The sequence below is a fragment of the Lynx canadensis genome, chromosome D1 (assembly GCF_007474595.2).
Source record: "Lynx canadensis isolate LIC74 chromosome D1, mLynCan4.pri.v2, whole genome shotgun sequence".
Lineage (NCBI taxonomy): Eukaryota > Metazoa > Chordata > Mammalia > Carnivora > Felidae > Lynx > Lynx canadensis.
Genome location: NC_044312.2, coordinates 37,476,522 through 37,504,454, shown reverse-complemented (window position 1 = coordinate 37,504,454; position 27,933 = coordinate 37,476,522). Strand labels below are relative to the sequence as shown.

The following is a 27,933-nucleotide window of genomic DNA, read 5'->3' as shown; positions in this document are numbered from 1 at the left end:
AAGGGAGATACACACACATATATTAATTTGTTTTTGAAAAAGCAATTATTTTAACTATAGCATTCCAAAAAAAAAATCTTAGCTTCTATGCCAAGTACAATGAGATGTAATTTTTCTTATTATAATGAAGCAAACACCTGCTCACGTTGAGACCTCCAGCTCAGTCTATTTCCAATTGAAAAGCATTTCATAAAAGAATGAAAGGTCACTGAGTTACTTTCGTTGGACTCTATGATGTATCTGTAGTGAAATTATGAGTTAGGTCAAACCATTTGTAATGTGTTCCCTAAGAGTGAGCCGGACACCTTGGAAAGCTACGTATGGATTATCGACGTAAAGTGTACCACTGAGAAATGTGTCTTTATATTTCTCAGTTCAACATGTAGCCAGTGACCCTTCACCTGGGCGCTGTGTCGCATTCGCATGTAAAATCATTCAGGGCTACACCCCATGTGATATACTAGTTGTGACGTAACATTCGCGAACAATTTTCTTCTTTATAAATCAGAGCCAAGTCAAGATTGTCCCTGTGATAACCACAGGCTTGCTTTCATCAAAACATGTGTGAGAGAGTCATGGGTGGAGTTACATGTAGCACCCCAGTCGCCTCTCAAAATCTCACGTTGATTGGGTTGTGTTTCAGGCCAAAATAGAAGCTGCACTTGGAAACGTGTTCCACGGAGGAACCTCATCTGTTATGTGAAGGTGTAGCAGGGGAAGGTTGAAATCTCCCACAATTCTCGCAAGAACTGATGTGGCTTCTAACGGAGGTAAATCAAAGATCGGAGGTGGTGTGCCAAGGCGCAGTGGGCCTCTGATCTTCGAGTTTGGAAATAGGGTAAGCGGAGGACATGAGGAACGACACTGAAAAGCCTGGGGAAAGTGGCAGAGAGATCCTTCTGCTCAAAGATGTTTCCCACCTCCATTTTTCTATTTGCATTAGTACAAGTCTTCTAAAATGCACAAAACGGAGAGCGTGGGTGGGTCTTAAGCGGTTAAGCATCCGACTTCCGCTCAGGTCAGGATCTCTCCGTCAGTGGGTTCGAGCCCCGCGTGGGGCTCTGTGCTGGCGGCTCAGTTGCCTGGAGTCTGTTTCGGGTTCTGCGTCTCCTTCTCTCTCTGCCCCTCCCCCACTCGTGCTCTGTCTCTGTGTCTCTCTCTCAAAAAATAAACATTAAAATTTTGTTTTAACTTGTTTAAGAAATCAGTGAAATGCACAAACCCACTAGGAAGAGTAGAAATTTAACTTTTCTAATGCTATAGGGAGTAAGCCCGTGACAAGTCCGTGTGTGGGAGGGGGGAATCTTTCCAGAGCTGGGAGTGTTCAGGTGAAGAGGCTGAGTGGGTGAGGCAGCCCCACTGGGTGAGCCGAATCTGACCTGTGCTGGACTCTCAGCAGGTAGGGGCGACTGAGAGGGCTTGTAATGCCAATGGGGCTTGACATTTAGGGCTTTGGAAACCTTCCGCCAGTCTACTTTTCTTGCATTACGGCCTGTCATTCTCCTGTACTAACTCCCACGCAGGACGTGGTGACTCCCCCAAGCACATCCCCCAAGACGGGACTTCTTCTGCCTGGATTACTTTTTGTACTGTCAGCCCTAAATACTTACTGATTCTTCAATGTCTGTCTCAGACGTCTCTGCCTCCATGACACCTGACTGATTCCCTTGACAGATGCAGCTTCCTCTTTCCCACTTTGTTCGCACGCTCCTAGTGCCTCTCACATCTGTCATTATTTGTGTGGGTACTACGGATATATCGAACACAATGTCTAAGGCTTATTCATCTTCGTAGCCGAATCCCCTTACCTGAGCATCTTACACATAATGAACGTTCAATAAAAGCTTACCCTTGGGGTGGAGGGAAGCGGAGAGAGGAAGTCAGAAAAGTTATGTAGATGCGAGATGGCAGCGGATGGCTTTCTAAAAAACTTCCTCCACTGTGAAGTTTTCCCTAGGGTGACAGCTGGCCCAGGTACCCCTGCGAATCATTTTGCTTGTGGATTTTGGTACCTGACAATAGTCTTAGATGGATTTTAGTGCTGCAAAGCGTTCTCCCTCATAATGGAAGCTGCGGCTGGCAGTGGGTATGTGGGCAACAGTCCTTCCCATGCTGCCCACCTTGTCTCTGACTTATGGACACGCAGTTGTGTAGAGAGCTTGTGGCTGCTTGGCGTCCTGCCTCCTTACCCACAAAGGATGTTGATTACTTTGGATCAAAAAAGCTCCCTCTTTCTGACTTTTGCACGCCAGGTTGGCCGCAGAGGTGTTATGGACATTTCCCAGACTTTTTTTTTTTTTTTTTTTTTCTGCTCTAAGCTGGGCTTTCTTTTTTATGCTACATTTCCTTTGCTTTGATCTGCTTGTGGTCACCCCCACTTTGGCTTGTAAAGCAGCATTGTTTGGGGACCCTGCTGTCATGCATCCTCTGAGCACATCCTGCCTGGCAATGCTCGTGGCAGAAGGCTTTGCTTTTTTGCCAGCTACACGAGTTTTGCTGTTGTGCTCTAAAGGAGCCATTATTTGTTTCTTTATTAAGGAGTGTGTGTGTGTATGCGGAGAGGAAGAAAGAGAGAGCAAGTCAGAGAGAGGGAGGAGGAGAAAAGCATTCTCTGCTGAACAATGTTAAGGATAGTATTTTCTTTAGGCTGGCATCAAACTGTGAAGTCGATTGACAAAACGCTTCTCTGCTTTATTTGGGAATTTTCTGCCTCTACCACACACCTGTCATGTGTGCTATTCCATGGCTTTCCACAATGTCTTACCTCACTGGATAGCACCAGTACTCTTAATAATTGCTTCCGTTTATTGAATACCTACTTGGGCAAATACTGCCGATGTCTTATGTCTCATAATTGCCAAAGTATCACAATAAAGGGCCAGTACTATTTTTAACACTTTTTCTTTCTTCCTTTTTTTTTTTTTTTTTTTTACATTTTATTTATTTTGAGAGAGAGACAGCCAGAGCACACGTGGGGGAGAGGCAGAGAGAGAGGGAGACACAGAATCCGAAGCAGGCTCCAGGCTCTGAGCTGCCAGCACAGAGCCCAATGCGGGGCTTGAACCCACAAACCGTGAGATCATGACCTGAGCCAAAGTCGGACACTCAGCAGACTGAGCCACCCAGGCGCCCCACCACTTTCTAGATGAGAAAGCTAAGGTTCATAAGGTTAATGTGATTTGCTCAGTTACCTGTCTAGGAAAAATCAGAATGTAGATTTTGGGATTCAAATTCAGGCTGATTCCAAGACCCCTATATTTCCTCTATGTTAGCCTCTATGAGCCTAATATGAGGAAAAAGAAGAAATTATTTTTTTCTAAGTTTCTGTCCATCACCCAGGGAACACCCCTAACCCTTCCTCTTCAGGCTGGAAAGTCATGGGTACATCAAAAGTTCTAATCTCAGAGCTTATGGTGCTTGGGATATGGACTAACTCTTTCAAATGGCATAACATCTCATCCAATTCAAATGACCTCCCCCCACTGCCTCTAAAGGCTATGAAAGAGAGATTTTTTGGGGGGGGATTCACTCCGCAGGCACAGGTACTTTAATGGACAGTGTTCTGTTCACACGGTCTTTTCAGTATAATCTCCACCACCTTGAGTTCTTTGTAATGGCGCCCAGAAGCCAGGTGGGATTCTGTCCCAGGTGAGGTTCTCAATCATTGCTTGTTCCTGCTTAGGCTTAACACCACAGTGAAATCCCACTCAAGCCTACTTAGGCACAAAGATTCAAGGATCTTGGATTTGAAGGGAATTTTTAAAAGTCAAATCCAATGATTCCCAATCTGGGGCATGCATCAAAATCATTTTTTCCAATCTGTAAAGTGACACATTCCCTGCCCAATGCTGTAGGCTCCTCATTTTGTAGGTCTTGGGTGGTGGCTCAGCTCAACATGGATTCTGAAGGGCATCCAAGGGAGAACCACACATTTAAGTTACTTCTCAGGATATATGATACTTTCTTGCTTGATTTGATTGTCTATTTCTTCATCTTTGCAACCCTGGGAAAATAGGCAGAAGCAGAAGATGAAGATTATTTTTTGCTCAGTTCCATAGAGAAAATCAGTGACTAGGGTATTGAATTAGAATGGACTAAGTCTCAGGCTTTTTATTGGAATAGCATATGGCGTTAGTTTTTAACTATGTTTTCTTTCGAAGAGATATTTCACCTCTTCCTGTGCCTCTTCCTAGGTACCACATTATGAGGACATAGATGCTCCTGGAAAATTAGATCAAGAAATTCATGAATGATATAGCTTTTTAATTTGGAATAAATTTCAGGGAAAAAAAAACAAGGAAAGTATAAGAACAGAGATCTTGGTTTTAGCTGTGATGCTAAGAGCTGTAAGCTTTGAGTGAATCAACCTATGGCTCTGAGACTCTGTTTCCTCTTGTGTCGTTTGACCAATGGACTTGGAGAACCCTTTCAGTTCTAGGACTTCAAGCTTTCAGAGTCCCTTCCAATCTCCTTATTGCCAGCTTCAACAGGTTTCTGAGAGCCATGGAAAATGACCCCACCCTTCAGTGTCTCTTTTCTCTGAATTCTTGCTACACTCAGTGGTCTCCATTTAAAAGAAGAGCTATATGCTCTCATATTATTTTCTGTGTCATTGAATTTGTCTCAGAAAAGATTCCCAGATACTTGAGAGGCAGTGCTGTTTTCTTCATCTCCCCACCCCCACTCAAAACAGTACTGAACATATATGTATGAAGGAAGTAAATACAAAGAATCATAGACTTTTAGAGTTGGAGACCACTTTAGAAATCACTGATTGTGCCCATTTCATTATACCCAGGAGGAAGTGAAGGCCAAGAGCTGATAACCGTTCATGCAGGCAGCCAGTGGTAGAAGGAGCAATGTCACCAGTGTGTGTTTACTTCCAGGACAAATGTATTTCCTTCTCCGCCCTATGTCTTTTGGTTGGTTGATTAGAAGGCGCTGGATTAACACCATGAACTCCAGCAAAACTAGCCACATCTTACTGACTCATCATGAATTTTCCAAACAGTCTACATAGTGGAATAATTTGATCATCTTATATTACAGTTTATTTTTGCTTTTATCGGTGAATATCTCAAAACACCTTAGAGATATTATCAAAATGGTCTTAAAACCAGCATATAGGATCACTACTAAGGGGAAAGGTACATGCTGGTCCTACTGATCTATTTTTAAAGGATGGGGGGAAGGACTCAGTTAAGGAACAGTACTTCAAGGTCATAAGAGTCAGCTTTATCTTCTGCATTCAGCAGCACACACTTTGCCTGGTCTAAGGAAATAGATTACGCGTTGTAAAATGAAGAAATGATGTGATTAACATTTTCTTTGCCTAACGTTAAAAATAGAAAGTGTTGACTTCAGTCATCAATTAGTCGTTGGGTATGGAGGTAAGGGGCCTGTATTCAGTAGGCCAGCTCAGCTGTTTTCAACCAGATATCACTAGGTAAGCACCATTCTCTGCCCCCTATGTTCTGGGCTGTCCCTTAACTGCTGGACTAGTAAGTATACTCTCAGATTATTTTAGCCTTTTTTTTTTAAGTTGTAGCGTTGTCTATAAATAGATTCCTGAGACTCTCAAGGTCTAATACTAATAATAACTGGTCATCTTTTTTCTCCTGAGAAATTAAAACCGTTTTATGGTTTACAGTCGTTCCTGAAATTTGTCCTTATGTGCTATAAGGTGGTAATGCTACCTGTTTAACTCATATATGCTGCTGCTCTCGCTTTATGTCATTGGTTCTCAACTAGGGACTCGTTGCTTCCCAAGGGACATTTGGAACTATCTGGAGACATTCTTGGCTGTCACAACTGGTGGCAGCGGTGTGTGAACCACAGAGATCAGAGATATTGCTACAAATTCAGCAGTGCACTGGACAGCCCCTCACAAAAAAGAATTTGGTCCAGAAGGTCAATAGTGCTAAAGTTGACTAACATTACTTTATAATAAAGATTCACATAAAGATATTATCTAATCCATATAGATATGAATCATTACTGCTAAACTAAATCTGCATCTATTAATCTACATCGAATAATGAGTGTCTGATACTGTGTTAATACTGCTTGTCCAATCCCTTAATTTGTCAAGGTTATGAGCTGATGTTTTGTTCTCAAAAGAATACGAGGACTCCTGAACAGATCTGATTCTTGTCAAAAGATTAAATTGAATATGAAATAATTTCGTCAGCATTTCCAATTCTTTGGGTCATTTTCTGATGAAGGTTTTCAGCATTTAGGTTCCAGTAGAAAGTAATTCCACAAACTAGTTGTCATCAAAGCTTAGTAAACGGTCCCCTAACCTCTGATCTCTGAAACAGGCTTGTGAAAATGTGCTGATGAATTCATTTAGTCATTGCTCCTGCAAGAAGACTTCAGTGCTAATTCTATTTTTAGTTACTGTTTGTAGCAATTATTAATGGAGAAATGAGAGGGAAAAAATTTTTTTTAAAGCTAAAATTTAGTCAGTGGCTCTCTGGCTGCTATTCCCAGTGCACCGGGATTCTGCCTTTAAATGTAATTTCAAAACAGCTGTAATAGCAAATAGTTCTTTCTATTAGTTAAGTGATTATACACCAATCAGAACTGAATACACACACTATTAAGTTTATAATTATATTTGAGAATTTCACAGTCCACTTCATCTTCCTTTAGGACTCCTCGAGTGCTCCCTGACTCACATTTCTTCTTGAAGGGAGTATTTCACCAAATGTTGAAACATGGTTATCTTGGTTCAGAATATTTAAAGTCAGGCTCAGAGGTGAATCAAATGGTTGATAAGTTGTTCAAGGTCTTCATTACTCAGACCCAGTCAGACTCCAGTTTAACAGTGAGTGAAATTTACTGTTGATAGCAATTTTCTGGTAAAGGTGCAGGGACTAGGCTATCTCTATCCATTTCTTAGTGGACAGGGGTTTGAGTCCCTGCTATCTCCTTGTCATAACAAAGACCAAATAATAAATGAGTTGGCTATGACACAGTGGCCCGGTTTAGAAGAAACCCCTGCAAGGTTACAGAGGTAGCTGTTAAAGGACTTGGAATTCGGTTACCTTTTCTGGGAACCAAACTGTGGCAAAGGGAGCATTTATTTCTTTAGATAGATTTGTTTCTCTTCATGGAACTTGATTTCTATAGCTTTCACATTGTAATTCTTTTATAATGCAACTTGCTATTGCATAAATTCAATTATATTTGTTCAATGAATATTTATTAGGAGCCTGCCATGCTCTTCAATTTATAACAATTCTGTACAGTAGAAGCTTGAAGGATAGTGTGATGAGAAGATTGTCAGTGAGAAAGCACTGTGGTATGATGGGGACAATACTGAGACTTTGGAGTCAGACAGACCTGTGTTCAGAGCCAAGCTCTGGGCTTAACCAACATGTGACACTGAAAGGTGGTCTCGCTTCTCAGAGTCTAGGTTTTCCTTCTTTTTTGGATGGGAAGCTTACTTAGTCTAGTGGTCAACTAGAGCTGAGATTCTGAAATCAGACTGCACACTTTGAATTACCTGTCTACCACTCGTAAAATATTAGGCAAGTGCCTAAACCATGTTAGGCTCCACTTCCCCGTTGAAAAATAGATTGAATGTTATGTTTTAAAAACTCTTAACATAATTTGTAGCCCACAGAAGGTGATTAGTGGGTGAGAAGGGTCATTATCATTAGTAAATACTCTGTCGTTAGAAGTAGTCACAGACTGGTTACTTTTAGGTTAGTGTCTAATATATACACGTATACGGTATTGGTTTGATTTCAATGAACTCTTTGTGATTCTATGAATAATTTCTGGTGGTAGAATTTCATTATTGTGGCACCTTGGCAGAAGATATTTTTAGGCAACAGCACTTTCACACCATGTGGGCAATTTCCTCTTTTGGGTGTACATGAAGTTGACACCTAAGAGTCCCAATTAACTTTCTGGTCCCAAGGTTAAATTATTATGCTTTTCTTAAAACTTTCCCAAAATTATAGTTAGTCCATTTTGAATCATCTCCAAATTTTACACATCTTCCTTGAAGTAATGTATTTACATAGCTCCGAAACGCAGCATGAATTCTTTATGTTACTGCTTCTCTTGTTTATGCATCCCAAGAATACACTTCTTTTTTTCACTAATAACAAAACCATTCCTGAACCTGTTTAGCTTGAGGTCAACTATGTCTGTGGCTCTCCTTTTGTCGCTCCATAATCTCGACTGTTTCTTGAATTTTTGCACTTTGCGTCTCATGTCAAAATGCACTTTTGTGCTAGTTGAAAGTAACTACTTTTATTTCTGACTCTTGTTGCCAGGATCATTGGGAATCTAATTTTATCTTCTCAGGGTGAGTGACTCACCTTCTCTTCCACCCCTTGTGGTTATGTCATCTGTAGATATAATGAGGACCTCTTTCTTCCTAAGATAAGTGATAGAAGAAGAAGCTACTAAATGACTTAAAGCCCAGGATGACCTTCTGCAAGAATTTTAGATAAAAAGATTTTAGGTATAAAAGCAATCGTTTGCTTAAATCAATCGAAACAAAAGTAGTCTTATGAGCTCAAAATCAAGTAAAACAAACAAAAATATTGTTTTTCCTTTTCTTTTTTTAACTCTGGGGATAACCTAAGTATTTACAATTAGGAAGTTTACTCATACCAACTGAGCACTGAGCATTTCAAGTGAGGATATTTGGACTGAGTTTGGAAGTGAATGAAGGATGTTTTCAGTGACACATGACATCAGTTTAAAATGCCTCACTTAAGCAACAACTTCTACCATGTGAAACACAGCAGAGAACTAGGAAATAAGCCTCAGTACTGAAAAGAGTGCTCTGGGCCATATGACAAGCATTTTATTCTGGAATTGCAAAGATCTGAGATGACCCACACCCGCACTCTAGTTCTTTTTACTTTTCACATCCTATATTAACTGTATCTTTTGTTTTCTGTATTCTTATGTTTTTATGTCTGGGGCTTTGTTGACCCTGGAGGGTCAGCTCCTTCTACGGTTAGCTACGTAGAATAGCTCCTTCTACGGTTAGCCGATTTTTAGAGGTAGTAAACCACTGGCCTGGGAGCATGCTTTACATATGTAAACCAATCTAGAACCCACACCCCAACCACCTCTTTATGTAGCTCTCACACCCTGAGCCGCTATCCACTTGCCATCAGCCACCATGTTAGTAGGGACAACCCCTAGGCCTCACAGCCTGCTGGAACTATTCAGACGAGCCAAGTCTAAGTCTATTTACCCTGCCTTGCTTGTTCTTTCCCATGGAGAGTGCAGTAAAGGTGCTTGCCCACAGCATCTCCCTTCCCCCTCTGTCTCTTGATCGACCCTAGTCCTTCTCCATGTGTCCCTGCTTGGTGTGGCATGCCATGTCTTCTTGGAAACTGACAGCAATAAACTATCTTTTGAGTGGCAATTGTCTGTGATCTGTTAGCTTTACCATACTTAAATAACAATAAAATCTACTGTAACGCATGCTTCATAAAGTTTGGCCCCCTGATTTCCTAATCATAAGAGGTGATTATTATGATGATTTCCTAATCATGATAGGTTCAATTCCTAGAATTGAAGGAAGGTTCTAGAGCCACCTATGTTGGTGGTATTATAAGACTCCACTTCTTCTTGGTTGAATAAATGGTTTCCTGCCAAGTGATATAGAGAATGTACATACATAACCAGAAAAAGGTAAAATGTCTTCCTGCCCATTTTTTAAATTTTATTTTATTTTATTTTATTTTTGCACTTTCATCCCTCATTGCTGTCTACAAACTCACATTTCAGACCCATCTGTCCCCATTGCATGCTGTCCTTGGCTGTACAGAATCTTCATTCCAATTTTGATATTGTGAAGGATAATAATAGCAACACAATAAATGATTTTTAGAAAGCCGACATAAAACAAACTCTATACTAGCACGCTCTGTCTCTTATTTAAAACCCTGCAACAAACCCTAAAATGTAGCTTTTGTCAGCAACTTGTGACAGATGAACAATCAGACATTTACGGAGGTCACAGAACTTGTGCCAAATCACCTAGCCAATAACTAATAGAAGTTGGATTCAGGTGTGTGCTATGTGAAATATCTCTTCTATTTCTCGTACCTCGTTCACTATAGCTTGACAATAAATATACATTTTTAGTTCTAGCTTAAAGAGGACAAGCTACTGTCTGGATGCCATGTCCTTTGGTGCTATGAGCTCAATGATTTTCCCCTGTGGAGAATTCATGAATTCTTTCTGTTTTGAAAGCACATCGCTTATGTTTCAAATTACACATATCACAGTCATAATTATATTAGAGCTAGGTGTACATATATCATCACTTCAATTAGCTTGTGGGCTATATGGAAGCAGAAACTGTTTCTCATCTTTGCATTCATCACAGTACTTAGCCCAGGGCCTTGAGCTTATTAAGTATACAATAAATATTTGTTGAATTGATGTGAGTTGAGGATCAAATGCATTAATGCATGTTAAATCTGTTTGTAAGGCACTAGTCACATGAAAGACAATATGATTATTTGAGTCCTGGACTGTAGAGAAGGAAGAGAGACAGAGTGTATGTTGGTGGGGTGGGGAGGGGGGGAGAGTTGGGAGGTGCTCATTCCAGAGACTCTCAGATCTTTTCAAAAGTGAAATAAAGTCATCAAAAGGTGAATAGTGGAGTTTTCATTTAGTGTGGGAATTTGCTAGTCACCCTTAGTGTAGACTTTTCTAAATTTCCACTGAAAATATTTAAGAAAGTAAAGGAAAAAAGATGAAATCTTACAGCAACATTGAAGGTGCAGACTCACAGCAAAAAAAAAAAAAAAAAAAAAAGGCCAAATCTGAAGAAAAAACTACTTGAAGTGGTTAATTGTGCTTTTATCAGGTAGATATCATTACAAATAAGAGAATCCTCTAACAGTGATTGAAACATAAGGACATTTATTATTTACTTAAATAGCCTGAAGTTAGGTGCTCCCTGTATACTTCAATGCCTAATATCAACACCAAGAAACCAGGCTTGGTTTCTCACTGCTATTTTCAATGTGTTGGCATTTTGTCCGTAGGTTTTCATCTCATTGTTCCAGGATCACTTCCACAGCTCTAGATATTACGTTCCAACACAACAGTATTCCAAGCAGGAGGAAGAGGGGAGGGACAAACATAAAGTGTTTCCTTACCTGCTTTTCTTTCATTGGGGAGGAAAAATCACTCCCTACCCCCACCCCAACCAGCCTTTGGGAAAGTTCCCTTTACATCATTATCTGGAACTGGGTCACATGAGCACTCCCTAGCTCATTCATTTTCAAAGGTAAATAGAATTGTTGTGACCAATAATTAGTCTAGGGATAAGCATACTTTCACACACAGGCACACATGCATGCACATGTAATCATGGTTATTTTAGCAATGAAGAATGGGCAAACAGCTATTGCATGAACAACCAACAGTGACTCTCATAAAACTGGATTGAGATAACTTTGCCTGTTGCATGCTTTCCCTCATAAAACATGGCAACCCTACCTATACAGAAGATCATTAGAAGATACTCTTTCCTCACCTTGATGTCTGGGTAGAGATCCTGGACTTGTCCCCACCAGAAGACTAAGCAAACCCCCTCTATTCTCAAGGTTTCCTATGTAAGACTGTCAGTGTTCTGATTTATTCGTATTTCTGAATTCAAATGCACCATGTTCTACCTGTTTAATAACACTACGACTTCCAGGGGCACCTGGTTGGCTTAGCCAAAAGAGCATGGCACTCTATCTCAGGGTCGTGAGTTCTAGCCCCATGTAGGGCATGGAGCCAACTTAAAAAGAATAAATAAATAAATAAATAAATAAATAAATAAATAAATAAATAACTACAACTTCAAGAAGACAACAGGCAAAGTGTAGGAGAAACTAGGTATGGTATCATGGAAGTGTAGTGTGCACAAGTCAAAGGTTGTGTCTGGGAATAGAAACTGGTTGGAAATGGTGCAGTCTGGAGATTATAGATTTTCACGAATTGCACTCCTTCAGAATATTAGAGCATCAAGCTGTGGGATTATCTGAAGTTCTATCTTGTGTTTATTAAAACAAACAGCACTATGGATGAAGGCATTCTCCATCCTGGAAATCAAATACACTTTAGGCACATTAATATGTTTAGTATTAATATTTGAGAAGGCACTTTGACCAAAGAACTCACAGACTGACAGTGAGTCAATCCAGTGACATCTATAGATTTTGTTCTATAGTCAATGATTTCTTACTTGAATAAGACAAGAGAAAAAGAAATAGCATGTGGCGCTTACATGTAAATATTACAAAGCAAAAGAAAGGAAAAACACACCGAAATTTAGAAAGAGCATGCCTTTTAAAATAATCTACTATTGGCAATAAAAGAATAAAATGCTTGTTCTCCAGTGTGTAATACTTGACCACAGAGTAGTCAGGAAGAGCACAATTAAGACAATAAATGAGATGAAAATAGAGATGGGTGATCCAAGAAGGTATTGCAAGAGAGCATCTTAGTATCATCTCTGTGGGTAAAGCTCAGCCTCCTGGGTTTCATTCTGCTCATCCTCTTCTGCCTCCTTACATTTCCTAACATAGGGAAAAATATTTCTTGCGCTGTATCTGTTACCACAGAGTTTAAGTGGAATTGCTTCACTTGCCTGATGATAATCTCATAAAGCAATGTTTGTTAAAATAACTAAAGTTTCACAAACTTGGGATACGATGAGAGGAGAATTTAAATCAAAATGTGTCAGTAAGGAAATGTTAATTTAGGCTTGAAGTCTTAAATGATCCCTAACTTTAGGGGCTTAAATTATAAAATTTCTCCACTCATGCCACATGGCCATCTTGGGTGGGTGAGGAGAGTTATCTCTGCACGACCTCATTCCAGGATGTAGGCTGTCAGGGCAGTCATCTTGGAAGAGGGAGAAAAATGACCATTGGATGGTCATGCCTTAGAAGTTAAATGTTCTGGCTCATAATGATTCGTGTTACTTCTATTCACAAATCATTTGCCAGATGGAATTTAATAACCCCAACCAACCAGAAGGAGGCTAGGAGTATATTCCTACTTGTGATTGGAAGGTGAGAGATTAGAAGTTTGTAGTGGACATTACTGAAGACAATCACATTCTACCTATTTGGTCACAAATACTTGGCTCATTCTTTCCTACAAGCAATATATATATATATATATATTTTTTTTTTCTCTCTTTCCCCATGGGAAAAAATTGAAAAGTTCTATCCAGTCATAACATCAAGTCGTTTTCTAAGTTCTTTGCATGATTCACTGTGGTTTCTAAATTGTGGGGTGGAGGGAGAGCCACAGAAGTCATTGATTCACAGCAATTCTGAAATTCTACCAGGCAGAATTTGCAAGGGCCTGTTATCCTGGAGATGTGGACTATTCTTTGCATTAGTCCTGATTCTGGTTCCCAGGAGGGGCTCCCTTGTCCATTCGTCTCTAGGCCCTTAGCTCTACCCTGTCTGAGCTTCTGCCTTTCCCATTATCCAATATGACTCCATCTAAACCTGAGGATTAGAGAATATGCTTTCTTCTTGAGCTGCTTATCAGTCTGCTTGCTTTGCAAAGGTTAGGACTCCACGTGTGATTTTAAGTTTCAAAGATTCAGTAATTTCTTCCCCATTCTCTGCTGTCCTCCTCCCTCATAGACTCCTGACTTATTTTACATTATAGGTGTTTTTTTTTTTATTTATTTTATTTATTTATTTATTTATTTAATATATGAAATTTATTGACAAATTGGTTTCCATACAACACCCAGTGCTCATCCCAAAAGGTGCCCTCCTCAATACCCATCACCCACCCTCCCCTCCCTCCCACCCCCCATCAACCCTCAGTTTGTTCTCAGTTTTTAACAGTCTCTTATGCTTTGGCTCTCTCCCACTCTAACGTCCTTTTTTTTTTTTTCCTTCCCCTCCCCCATGGGTTCCTGTTAAGTTTCTGAGGATCCACATAAGAGTGAAACCATATGGTATCTGTCTTTCTCTGTATGGCTTGTTTCACTTAGCATCACACTCTCCAGTTCCATCCACGTTGCTACAAAAGGCCATATTTCATTTTTTCTCATTGCCACGTAGTACTCCATTGTGTATATAAACCACAATTTCTTTATCCATTCATCAGTTGATGGACATTTAGGCTCTTTCCATAATTTGGCTATTGTTGAGAGTGCTGCTATGAACATTGGGGTACAAGTGCCCCTATGCATCAGTACTCCTGTATCCCTTGGGTAAATTCCTAGCAGTGCTATTGCTGGGTCATAGGGTAGGTCTATTTTTAATTTTCTGAGGAACCTCCACACTGCTTTCCAGAGTGGCTGCACCAATTTGCATTCCCACCAACAGTGCAAGAGGGTTCCCGTTTCTCCACATCCTCTCCAGCATCTATAGTCTCCTGATTTGTTCATTTTGGCCAGTCTGACTGGCGTGAGGTGATACCTGAGTGTGGTTTTGATTTGTATTTCCCTGATAAGGAGCGACGCTGAACAAAAAATATGGAACGCTTCACAAATTTGCGTGTCATCCTTGCTCAAGGGCCATGCTAATCTTCTCTGTATCGTTCCAATTTTAGTATATGTGCTGCCGAAGCGAGCACTATAGGTGTTTTTAAAACTTAGTCTTCTTATTTATTTGATTCCACTCATTATATTGACATTCTCTCTCTCTCTCTCTCTCTCTCTCTCTCTCTCTAGCTCTCTCTCTCTCTATATATATATATTTGGCATTCTCTGTGTGTATATATGTGTATATATATATATATGATATAGATATAGATACAGATATACATACGGATATATAATAGCCACGCTTGAAATTTTTTTCTCCTTGAACAATTTTGACAAAGTGAAGGGATTTTATTGGTTTCATCTCAATCTATTCAGAGATTTTAACAATACGTTTAAAGACACATTCTTGAATTAATACTTGCTCTTAGACAAAGTTTATTTTTTCCTATTTGTGATCGAGAAATACTTGCCTCTTCCAGCTCTGAGTCCCTGAATGTATAAACTCTATTCTCTGCTATTCCTGCTTATGCCTGGACTAGCTCTTTTCTGAGACTACCCCTTTATTTTACCTTTTTGTTTTGCAAAGTGCAGCACACATCGACTGGGACACACTGATAGTATTCCAATCTCTCTAGGGAAATACAGTTTCATTAAGTGCGTGGTCTGTCTTATCAATTGTTGCATTCAATGTTATGGTGGTAAAAGTTTCATATCCAGCTCTTCAGGGAAAAAAAAAAGCTGTGATTTGTAGTGCTTCCCAGTTCCATTGGTATAATTCTCCCACCATGGAAGATTCAAGTTACCAACATAGCATCATGAAACCTGGAGTTGGAAAGAGATACTCACAAGTAGTTCTCTTGGGCAAAAGAAAGCTCCAGCACCCCACAGACTAGAGAGGATTGTTCTGCCCAGCGTTTTGCCATTTCTTAACATAAAGTATCATCATTCCGGTCTTTCTCACAACATGCTTCCTAGCCCAAAGCCAATGCCATATATATTTTAGATTATTTTTATGGCAACTCTTGGACTAGAGCACCAATATCTGTATTGGTTAGAATAGGCAGGGTGATGCTGCAGTCCAGACATGGCCAAAAATCTCAGTGACTTCAAACAAGAAAGGTTTGTTTCTCACTAATACCACCACCGTGCTTGTCACAGCACACCAGCAGTCAGTACTCCAAGGAGCCACGCTGTCAGAGGGCCACTGCCTGGAGCACTGCACACCAGACCCGTGTGGGGAAGGAGAAGTATGGAAGGCAGCTAAATGGGTTGCTCTCAGAAGTGACTGCACACTTCCGTTCATAACTTGTTGGCTAGAACTAGTGATGAAACCGGAAGAAGGGAAGGAGAAAAAGAAGTGTGAATGTACCATGTACCTGGAAGCAGAGAACAGAAAATATTTGTTTAGCTCTCCCAAGTCTAACAACAGAAGTGACTACAACCCCACATTTATACCCCTTTCCATGCAACTTGAGTATTATTTTCTTTTTTTCTATTTTCTATAGAAGATTTTAAGGGTAGAAACTAACAAAATACACAATAGCATTAATTCTCTTTTACCAAGCTCTTCACGATCCAACAAAAATATTTGAATATTCATGTGGTAGCTCTGTCTAAAATCAGTATATGGCTGCATGATACCAAATAGGTGGAGAAAACACACACATGTAAAATGCCATAAGGAAATAAGAAAATTGCTATCACTGAAATCTTTGAGTGGTGTTTTTCTGAGTTTTAAAAATTTTACTTTTTTCAAATTTTATGTTTCACAGCTGAAAATATGTACTTCCTTTATAATGAGATAAAATCAGATATTAAAAAGCTTATATAACTTTGCAGAATCTATTTTAATATAGCTATGCAAAAAAAAAAAAAAAAAAACACCAAAAAAAAACAAAAAAACAACAACCAGAATTGAAAAACCTTGATAGAAGTCATCAAAATAGTCTCAGTGTTTGTTTCTGGATATGACTTTTAAACATATATTTTTTTCTCCTTTCAGATTTGCTATAATGACTCCATATTATGATTGTATTTTAAAAATGAGAAATGGGGCACCTTCTCCCTTATTACTCTTTATCCTTGTAATTCATTGTATTTTATTATTCTAATTATGAACAAACTACATCATACTGAAAAAATTTCCTTCTTCAATATTTTCACTGCTATAATATCTATAGTTAGTGTCTCTCATTTCCAGTGAGATGAATACATATAAAACAGGAATTATATCTTTCTGTATCCATATCTGTGTCTCTATTGGTTCCTCTATTTGTGTTCCTTTTGAAAAGCTTGCACCAAGCCGGACAGGTGGGCTGGTCACTGCACCTCAAGACTCAGGTCTTAACTCCAATATGTACCAAACTCTCAAAACAAAACAGTAAGAAAAACAAACAACTCAATTGAAAAATGATGCAAGACTTGAACAGATAGGTTACCAAAGAGGATATGTGGGCAGCAAGTAAATATAAGTGTTTAACATCATTAGCCAATAGGAAAATTCAAATTAAGGCCATCAGGAGGCACTACCACATATCTATTAGAGGGTCTAAAATTAAATACACTCACAACACCAAGTGCTGCCGAGGATGTAGAGCTTCTGGAACTCTCACATATTGCTGCTGGGAATGAAAAATGGCATAGCCATTCTAGAAAAACAGTTTGGCAGTTTCTTACCGTGTAAATATTACGTATGTCATATGACCTAGTAATTCTAGTCTCAAGCATTTAAGCCCTAGGAAACTGAAAATTTATGTTTATACCAATTTGCTATATGTATAGCAGCTCTTGTTTAAATCTCCGGAATCAGAAGCAGCCCAAATTTCTTTCAAACTGTAAATGTATAAACAAACCATGGTACATTCATACAATGGGACGCTACTCAGCAACAAAAAGGAATGAGCTAGCGATACATGCCTCATCCTAGATGAATCTCATACACACTCAGTAAAAGAAGCCAATCTCAAAAGATTACATACTCTATGATTCCATTTATGTCACATTTCAAAAACCCAAAGCCATATTGACAGAGAAGTATTAACTAATTCCAGGGATTAGGCGTGAGGAGAGGTATGGTTATAAGGGATTAGGGGTGAGGAGAGGTGTGATTATAAGGGGTTAACAAGAGGGAAGATGAGAGAAAAAAAGACTCATTCAAATGTCTCGTATTCAAAAAATTTCCTTAGAGACACCTGTCAGTCATTTCTTTCCACATCTCCTTTGATTTTCATTTTGGACCATATAACTACTTAAAATCATGTGTGCATTTACATTCATTGCTTACTTAATCTCTCCCCCCGATAGAATGTCAGCTCCACAAGAGTACAGTTCTCACCTGTCTCATTTTCCATGATCTTCTGGGCATTTAGATGAGTGTCTGGCTCACGGTAAGTGCTCACCGTCTACTTGTTCACTGAATGCATGCTAGACAATTGGTCTATTTTGACCAGGAAAAATGATCTACAGAAGTAGAAAGAGCAATAGTGGATTATTCCCAGGACTTAATGTTCAGAGAAACCGCATCAGTCATCAAATCTGAAGTACTAGTAAAGGCCTGGAAAGCGAAGGTAGAACACATTTCCCAAGTGCAGGAGTTACTCAAGAAATGGTTTGTAAAATTGAACAATAAGAGCGTGGGCTACGCTCTTACTAATTTTAGGAGGTCGTTTGTTCAGGCTAGAGAGTTCAATGTGCATTTGGGGCAAAAATCTTGGTGTCTCCGTTGTCTACGCTAATGTAGTATCTACGATAAGGTTGCATCTCTGGGTGTTATGTAGATTCGCTAATGTCTGTTTTTCTGCCCCACAGAATCACAGTGTGTATGTGTGTGGCTTTATGAAGGTCCCAGAGGGTGCTACCGCTCAGTTTAAGCAATTACGATGTCAGTTTAGAACAACGCCTGCTCTCCTGCTTCAGAAATAAAAATGCCCTAGGGCTTAAGTGAACAACATAGAGCATCCTGGATAATGGATGGGTTCTTTAAGAAAAGCAACTTGAGAGTAATGGGAAGGTGGCTTAAAGACAGAACACTAATCAAATATGTCAGTGGAAGAAAGAGTTATTGATACAAAGTTTGTGTACTGAATGTCACTTCGGGATTAGTTTAAACAGCATAATCCTAGAAGTTTTCTAGAAGTTCCAGTTAGTGAAGCTTTAGAGTATTTTATCCTCAGGTAAAAACTGGTCTGTAAGGCCCAGATTTTTCATATCACCGTGGCTATTTGGAGACGGTCCTGCTGTAGCATCATTTGACTGAGCTGGCAGGTGGCCTCCTGTGCCTTTGGTGTCCCCAGTCAACACCACATGTCCCCTTGTGAGAAACCCATTCTCTTTGAGGATGAAAAGGAAACTAAAATTGTTTACTCTAGAATATATTTACATGCGCCCCCATGTCATGTCCTCAGTGAGACCTCTCCAGCCAGTCTTTCTAAAATCACTCCCTCCTGACACTCCACATCCCCTTTCTCTTGCTCCATTCTTTTTCTTTGCACTTAACACTATCTAAAAACACACAAATAAACAAAAACAAAAAAAACAAGAAAATAAAATGAAAATAACTGACTGTGTGTCTGCCCTCTCTCTCCACCAGAGTGTAAGTTCCAGAAGGGTAGATACTCGTGTTTGTTTCATTCACAGCTTTATTCCCCAGTGTCTAGCAACGTGTCACATGACAGGCACTCATTTAGTATTTTTTGAGTGAGTAAATTAATTTATACACTGATACATTTATAGTCCCCCAAAAGAGTCTCATTGGATTCTGTAAGCTTGTTAAAAGGATGCTGTTATTTTTTTTTAAAGTTTATTTATTACTTTGAGAGAAAAAGAGAGAGTGTGTGTGTGGCGGTGTGAGCTGGGGAGGGGCAGAGAGGGAAGGAGAGAGAGAATCCCAAGCAGGCTCTGCACCATCAGCACAGAGCCCAGCACGGAGCTGGATTTCACCAATGTGAGATTATGATCACAGCCAAAATCCAGAGTCAGACGTTCAACTGACTGAGCCAGCCAAGCACCCCTAGAATGTGGCTAGTATTGAAAACTTGTCTAGTGGTGATTGCTTGCCTCGCTTGTAATTCATAATATAAGGTCTATGATGGCAAGCTCTTTGAAAATTTTTAGAACATAAAATAGCAGCAGGCACTTCTTGAAATGAGTGAATGAACGAATAAATGAGTGAATGAATATATGAAATACTTTTTGGAACTCCTCTTTTAGAGCTGCGTTCAGAAGCAGTCTGTGGCTTGGATAAGCAAATTCACCTAATGATTCCTTACCCGCATGTTGCTTCTGACTGCAAGTTGCTGGACTTAGTGAGTTGTTACTAGAGCAAAGTCATGTCCACATCATAACTTTGCTCTGGACAATCTTTCGTATACGCTATTACAGGCACTAGAAGATGGGAAAGGTAAACAAACAGACCTAAATCCTGTCGGGTGACACTCTCATAAAATTTGACTTCAATTTAATATCTAGGGACACATTTGGGTGATGAGCATTTGGCAAGCTGCCTTACATTTTGCTGTGGCGTGTAGCACAGACTAGCTGAAATTCCAGTCTTTAAAAACCCTGGGGGAAGAGTACAAACATGACATATTAGAAATCCTTAATTATGTCTCCTGAGCTTACTCTGCTTGAAGCCTGATTGCCAAAAATATCCCTACCTCCGACGTTAACGGCCTTTTATTTTTAACTAACATATCAGAAATGTAAAGGAAATGTAGACCACTTTGGATGTCTAACCAACGTGATTCATTTGATTTGTGCTCACTGCTGATAGTAGCACATTTATATTTCATGGTTTCTGAATTCAAAGTACTATAATATCCAGATGTGGTCGACTGCTTTCAGGAACAGATGATAAACAACATTGTCCCTTGAAGTTGGAGAGCAATGCTGAAGAACAGTCCATTCAGCAGCAAATCAAAAGATTTATATTAAATCGGAAAGTCATATTAATCTTGCTGAGAATCCCTGGTGCCAGAAACGTATTTGTAGAAAAAGTGGAAAGCAGCGTAGGAAGGCAGGGACTGACGCTGTGACCTAGAAGGCGAATGGTATCAAAATAAGGAGAAAGACTTGATATAGAATTTAATACCAATTCTTTAAAACTACAATGGAAAACCTAGTGTCACAGCTCACAACCTCGCTAGTTTTGCCCATAAAAAGATAAATGTGCAATTTTGCAATGTTCCATTTCTAGAAAAAAAGTCTTTGTTAAAGACACAATGGAATTCAGTTATGATAGAGTTCCTTCTATGAATTTTCTAGAATATGATGCTTTAAAATGCCATGGTGAAGCAAACGTTCATACTACCAAATGGACTGCTGAGGATAATTTTTGAATGTTGCTTCTGGACCTAAGGATATTACAGAAGAATGATTTAACACGTGTGAGTGTTTTAATAGGCAAGGAGTTCTAGAGAAATTCAAGGTATGGCATTTTAATTTTCATTTTTGCTTTAGTATACATTTATACATATGAAAAGAACACTCTTTATCATATCCTTGCAATGCAGTTTTGAGCCTGAGAAGAATATTGGGTCTTCAATTTTGGCAGTCATACCAATAGTGTAGGTAGTAGGTAGATAAGAAACTTTCTGCTTGGTTAATGAAAGGTATCTGTCTAATAGTCTTTTCTATTATCGTCTTGACACGTTTAAATTCACATTTTCTAAAAATAATAAATTAACTTGCTTGGTTTAGCTGAAACTCAAGCAGTGACCAACAGTAGAGTAAACTCAAATTTTGAGGCAAGTGTTGCTATAAAAACACCTTTTCTTATATTGTAACTCAAAAATCAATTTTAAAATCATGCTCGTTGGATCATTTCTTCTTTTTGTCTTGGCTATTAAGCACTTGCAAAATATCTTCCTAGTTCAAGATATCTTGATTACTCTACCTTTTACAAAATATATCTCTATAGATTGTTCTCCACAATCAATTAACTTGAATGAGCCTTATTTTGTTTTGAATTTTTTTAAAGTTTATTTATTTTTGAGAGAGAGAGAGAGAGAGAGAGAACGAGCAGGGGAGGGGAAGAGAGAGAGATACACAGAATCCAAAGCAGGCTCCAGGCTCTGAGCTGTCAGCACAGAGTCTGACGTGGGACAGAACTCACCAGCCATGAGATTGTGACCTGAGCTGAAGTCAGATGCTCAACCATAAACAGTTTCTCAGAGATTTTAGGAGGCTAATAAGTGTTGTACAGGAAAAAATGCAAAAAATAAAAGCTATGATAAATATGGGGTGTTATTTGAGTTAACTAAGCTTCTTTAAAAAGGTTTTTTTATTTTTATTTTTAACTTTTTAATAGTTATTAATTTTTGAGAGATAGAGAGACAGAGCATGAGCGAGGGAGAGGCAGAGAGAGAGGGAGACACAGAATCTGAAGCAGGCTACCGGCTCTGAGCTGACAGCATGGAGCCTGACGCGGAGTTCAAACTCACAAGTCGTGAGACCATGACCCTGAGCTGAAGTCAGATGCCCAACTGGCTGAGCCACCGAGGCGCCCCTATTTCGTTTGTTTTTAATTCTTATTGAAGTAGAATTAATATACAATGTTATATCTGTTTCAGATGTACAACATACTGATTAGACAATTCTATACATTATTCAGTGCTCACCATGATAAGTGTAGTCACTATCTGTCACCACACTATGTTATTACAATATTGTTGACTGGAATCCTCACACACAGTTGGTAGAAATGTAAATTAGTGCAACCACTGTGGAAAACAGTATAGATGTCTTCAAAAAATTAAAAAATAGAATTATCATATGATCCAGGAGTTCCACTACTGGCATTTACCCAACAAAAACAAAAACAAAAACAAAAACACTGATTTGAAAAGGTTATATGCACCCATAAGTTTATTGCAGCATTAATTACAATAGCCAAGATATTAGAAGCAACGCAGTGTCTGTTGATACATAAATGGATAAAGAAAATGTTTTATATAAGTATATAATGGAATATTGCCCAGCCATCAAAAAGAATGAGATCTTGCCATTTGGGACACCATGGATGGACCTAAAGGGTATTATGCTCAGTGAAATAAGTGAGAATGAAAAAACAAGTTTCTTTAGTGCAGAACTCTCTGAGTCTTTGGTGCAATGATTACTAGTTGTGCCTCTGGAATCAGGCTGCTTCAGTTCAGATCTCAATTCCATTATGAGCTACATGACCTTTGACTTTGGATAAATGGCTTAACCTTTATGCACTTTTGTTGCTAGACTATAAAATAGGTAGATTTATATAATTTTTAGGAAGCATTAATGAATTGATGCATATGCAACTATCATTAATGTGCAGTTGTGAATTTCTACAAATAAATTTTATGCAAGTTCCATAAACATGTCTGACCAGGGAATTTATTTTCCTGACATATCACATGACTGGTGTTCCTGAAATACACTCAAGGTAGTGTCCTTAGACCATATCCTATGATCAGTGGTGCATTTAACACATTCTTACTGACTGGTTAGTATGCTTTCTGTCTTCAATATTCTCCAAATTTTTATTACAAGAAATTTCGAACCTATGATAAAGTAGAAAGAATAGAACAATAAATATCTACAAGCCATTCATCTAAATTTAAATTTGTAACTTTTTTTTTTACTTTTGCTCTTTTTCTTTCTAGCTCCGTGTATATTTATTCCAAAAAACATTTGAAAGTAAATTTCAGACTTTGTGAGATTTCAGCATAAACTACTTTATTGTGTATCTTCTAAGAATAGTGACAATCTGCTATAAACTCTATGATTCTATAATAGATAATAGTCAATATTTGAAATTTCTCTAAATATTACCAAATGTCTGTATAGATGTTTTTAAACATCTAAGATCAAATCAAGATGCACACATTTTTTGTTGTTAGATCTTTTTTTGTTCTCCTTTAATCCAAAATAGTCCTCCCATATTTTTTTACTGATATATATTTTTTTCAGTTTCATTGAGGTCTGATTTACAAGTACCTTGATGATTTGATATATGCATACATTGTGAAAGGATTCTTTCCATTGAGTTAATTAACACTTCCATCACCTCATGTGTTTACCTTTGTGTGTGTGTGAGAATATTCATATTCTACTCTCTCAGAATTTTAATTATACAATACAGTGTTATCAAGTATAGTCACCATGTTATACATTACATCCTTAGGCCTTATTCATCTTATAACCAAAAGTCTGCAACTGTAACCAACCTCTTTCTATTTTCCTCCACACCTAGTCCCTGGAAACCACTTTTCCACTCTGTTTCTGAGTTCAACTTGTTTTTTCTTTGTTTGCTTTTGTGTTTTAGATTCCACATGTGGTACTACGCGGTATATGTCTTTCTCTGTCTAGCTTATTTCACTTAGCAGAATGCCCTCAAGTTTCACCCATATTGTCACAAATGATAGGATTGACTTCTTTTTTAGGGCTGAGTAATATTCCATTGTGTATATGTGTGTGTGTGTGTGTGTGTGTGTGTGTGTATGTGCATGTGTGTTTGTGTATCCATTTATCCATCAATGAACACTTAGATTGTTTTCATATCTTGGATACTGAAAATAATGCTGTAATGAGGATAGGAGTGCAGATGTCTTTTTGAGATATAATTTCATTTCATTTGATATGTACCCAGCAGTGGGATGGCTGTTTCATGTGGTAGTTCTATTTTTAATTTTTTAAGGAACCTCCATATTGTTTTTCATAGTGGATGAACCAGTTTATATTCCTACCAACACTGTACAAGATTTCTCTTTTCTCACATTTTCACCAGCATTTGTCATCTCTTGGTTTTTTGGTAATAGCCATCCTAACAGGTATGAGAAGAAATCTTACTGTGGTTTTGATTTACATTTCCCTGATGATTAGTGATGTTGAACAGCTTTTTATGTACCTGTTGTTAATCTGAATATTTTCCTTGGTAAAACGTCTGTTCAAATATTTACCCACTTTTTAATAGGGTTATTATTACTTATTGTTATTGTTATTATTATTTTGCTACTAGTATTTTTTTTTTGCTATTGAATTGTGTGAATTCCTTGTATATTTTGGATAATAACCCCTTACTAGATATATGGTTTGCAAATAATCTCCCCCATTCCATAAGTTACCTTTTAATTTTGTTGGTTTTCTATCTTGTGCAGATGCTTTTTAGTTTGATGTAGTTTTACATTTTATATTTGCTTCTGGGGTCAAATCCAAAAAATCATTGCCAAGACCAATGTCTAGGAGCTTTCCACCTGTTTTCTTCCAGGAGTTTTATGGTTTTAGGTTTTACCTTTAAGTTTTTAATTCATTTTGAGTTGTTTTTTTTTTGTGTGTGTGTGTGGTGTAAGATAGGAGTTCAGTTTCTTTTTTTTGCATGTGGCTGTCCTGTTTTCCTAACATCATTTATTGAAGGGACTATCATTTCCCCCTTGTATATTTTTGACTCTTTTGTTGTAAATTAACTGAGCATATATATATGGGTTTATGAATGGGCTATTTATTTTGTTCCATTGATCTATGTGTCTGTTTTTATCTCAATACCATACTGTTTGAATTACTATAAATTTGTAATATGGTTTGAAATCAGGAAGTGTGATCCCTCTAGATTTGTCCTTCTTTCTCAATATTGCTTTGGCCATTATGGGTCTTCTTTTTAAAGGGTTCTAATCAGCTGTCTTAAAGAATGTTCCTTTCATCTGATTATTTTCCTCATAGTGTTGATTAACTTGTTCCTCTATCTTCTGTCTCTCCTGGAAACTGAATGTTAGATCCAGAGTTTTGAGCTACAGGTTAAGCATTTTGACAAGAGTGCTTAACAGGTGGTGATCTATACTTCATAGCACAGCCCATCTAAAGTATGCAATATCAGATTATTCTTGATAAGTGGTGATAAATTGGATTACTTATTTAAGGTGCTGACTCCTGGAAGTCTCAATTATAAAGGTATACTTTCCCTTTGTAAGTTTTAAATAATCCACAATATAATACATTGGAATTTGTGAATATCTTTTCCATAACAACAAACAACATTTTATCAATGCTTTTTGTATGCACTAGTAACCTTTGCCTAAATCAAATATTACGTTGGGCCTGGAAATTAGTGATTTTTCTATTTCTTTTATCCCTCTATTTTGACTGGTGTGTTTCCTAAGATAAACCAATGAATTGAATGGAAGAGCAGACACATCTTTTTCAGTTTTAAGCAGCTTTATTATGGTTGTGAAAGAAAACACCAGAGCTTTTCAATGAAGAAACATAAGGAGGGGGAACGACACAGAGACACGCACACAGACACAGACATAGACACACACACACAGAGCACAGAGAGAGAGAGACAGAGAGAGAGACAGAGAGAGAGAGAGAAAGAGAGAGAGAAAGAGAAAGCGAGAGAGACAGAGAGACAGAGAGAGAGATTGACTATGTGACTGGCCCAGGGAAGGCTCCTGAAAAGGGGGCTAGTAAGCCAGGACATCCTGTTTCATAATTGGTTTCATAACACCTTTGTTTCTTTGGCTCTTTCGCCATTGTATCATTTTATTAACCACTTCCCTTTTTCCCTCAACTTCATGTTCTTTATCTTTGTTTCTGATGATGTTATAATTATAATTAGCCTACATTTCTCTTCCTTATGTAAATTCTTAGAAGTGTTAATAGGCAGTAGAGAATGATTTGGAAAAATACACAAATCAAAGGCCCCAAGATCATGGAAATACATGACACACTCAAACACGGTCATGAGAGGAGTTTGTTAAAGATGTGGGCAGTATTAAAATAACCCACAAGAGACACTGCAATAGCCTTAGCTATGACAAGTACCCTTTCTACGTCCTAGAATCAAGAGAGAGCAATTGTGTGGAAAGGGTCACCCGAAGGAGCAATAAAAGATGGAGGGACATAGCCAACATCCTTAATCCTTGTGGGGAAGGACCTGGTGAATAAATACCTGACTTCACTCTGCTCCACCCTCTGCTCAATGAGGGGAGAAACAAGAAACATTCACTTGTATGTATAGTAGAAATAGTGCCAGGCATCAAGGAGGTGCCCAGTACGTTTTTTAAAGTTTTTTTAACTTTTATTCATTTTTGAAAGACCAAGAGAGAGAGTGCGAACAGGGACGGGGGAGAGAGGGAGACACAGAATCCCAAGCAGGCTTCAGGCTCTGAGCTGTCAGCACAGAGTCCTAGGCAGATCTCAAACTCACGCATCTCATGACCTGAGCCGAAGTCAGATGCTTAATCTACTGAGCCACCCAGGCACCCCAATAAGTTTCTTTTATAAGTGAATAAATGAGTAAATAAATGAGTGAGTAAATGGAAGAATGGATGAATCAATGAGATGGATTCAGAGGACTTATGTTAATTTCCTCGGTCTCAAAAAAATCAAAAAGCAAATTTCATTTTCTTTGCTTTACTAATGCATATCAATGCCATGAGGTCTCATTATTTTATTTTTAGAAAAAATGATCAATGAGAACATTGTACCAGAGGATCCTCATTGGGAATTTTGAGTTGAACACATTATTTAGCAAATGCTAACACGGGAACTTGAGGATATTTAGTGAACATGCTGAAGTCAACATATTAATGCAACTGAAACCAACAGAGAAGCAACTATCTATTAACCTCAGCATTGTGGGGTCTAAAAATGCTTTTACCCACTATTGGGTTTTGTAACCTGTAAAATAAATCAAGACATAACAACAGTTAACCTTGAAAACCTTTTGATTACCTCTCAGAGGTTAATTTTCTTGAAGGCAGCATAGTGTGGTAGAAAAAGCCTGGGTTTTGAATCAAGCAAAACTCTACCAAAGCCTTCTCTGCTATTTACTAGTTATATACCATAAGATTACCTAAAATTTTCTCATTCATTAATCCAGGATAATCTCACTTGTTTTTAGCATTGTGTCAACATTAAATGAGAAAATGTATTTGAAGCGTCTTGCACATGGTATACAGGCAAGTTTGCTGCTTTGGTGGGGTTTCATTAATTTTGTATCTCTTTTTTCTCTTTGGTTCTACAAGCTTTTGGAAAATTCTTGGTAATACTATATAGCCGATCTACTTAAAATTAATATCAATAAGCCTTACCAAAAAAGAAAAATGGCATGTTTGGACCTAGTTATGTTTCCTCTTTTCAATTAATTTTTGAACCTGAGATCTAGAAGTAGTCTTCATTCTGAGATGGCAATAGCCACAAAACCCAATTTATAAGTGGAAATAAGATAAATAAATTATCAGAGTTCATAGAAATCTTCATTCCTGTGTGAAGTATTGAGCAGAAGTCTTAGAAATTTCTTACATATAAAATTTAGGGGGTCTGGGTGGTTCAGTCGGTTAAGCATATGACTTCAACTCAGGTCATGATCTCATGGTTTGTGGGTTCGGGCCCAGTGTAGGGCTCTGTGCTGACAGCTCAGAGCCTGGAGCTTGTTTTGGATTTTGTTCTTCTCTCTCTTC

General features: G+C 38.4%; 1 non-coding gene across 1 annotated transcript; it reads right to left on the bottom strand.

Moving 5' to 3' along the window:
- Positions 1 to 14,488: 14,488 nt before the first annotated feature.
- On the bottom strand, positions 14,489 to 14,595 carry LOC115526692. Its single transcript, XR_003972722.1, has one exon. It is a non-coding gene; the product is annotated as a U6 spliceosomal RNA (small nuclear RNA).
- Between the last annotated feature and the right edge of the window lie 13,338 nt (positions 14,596 to 27,933).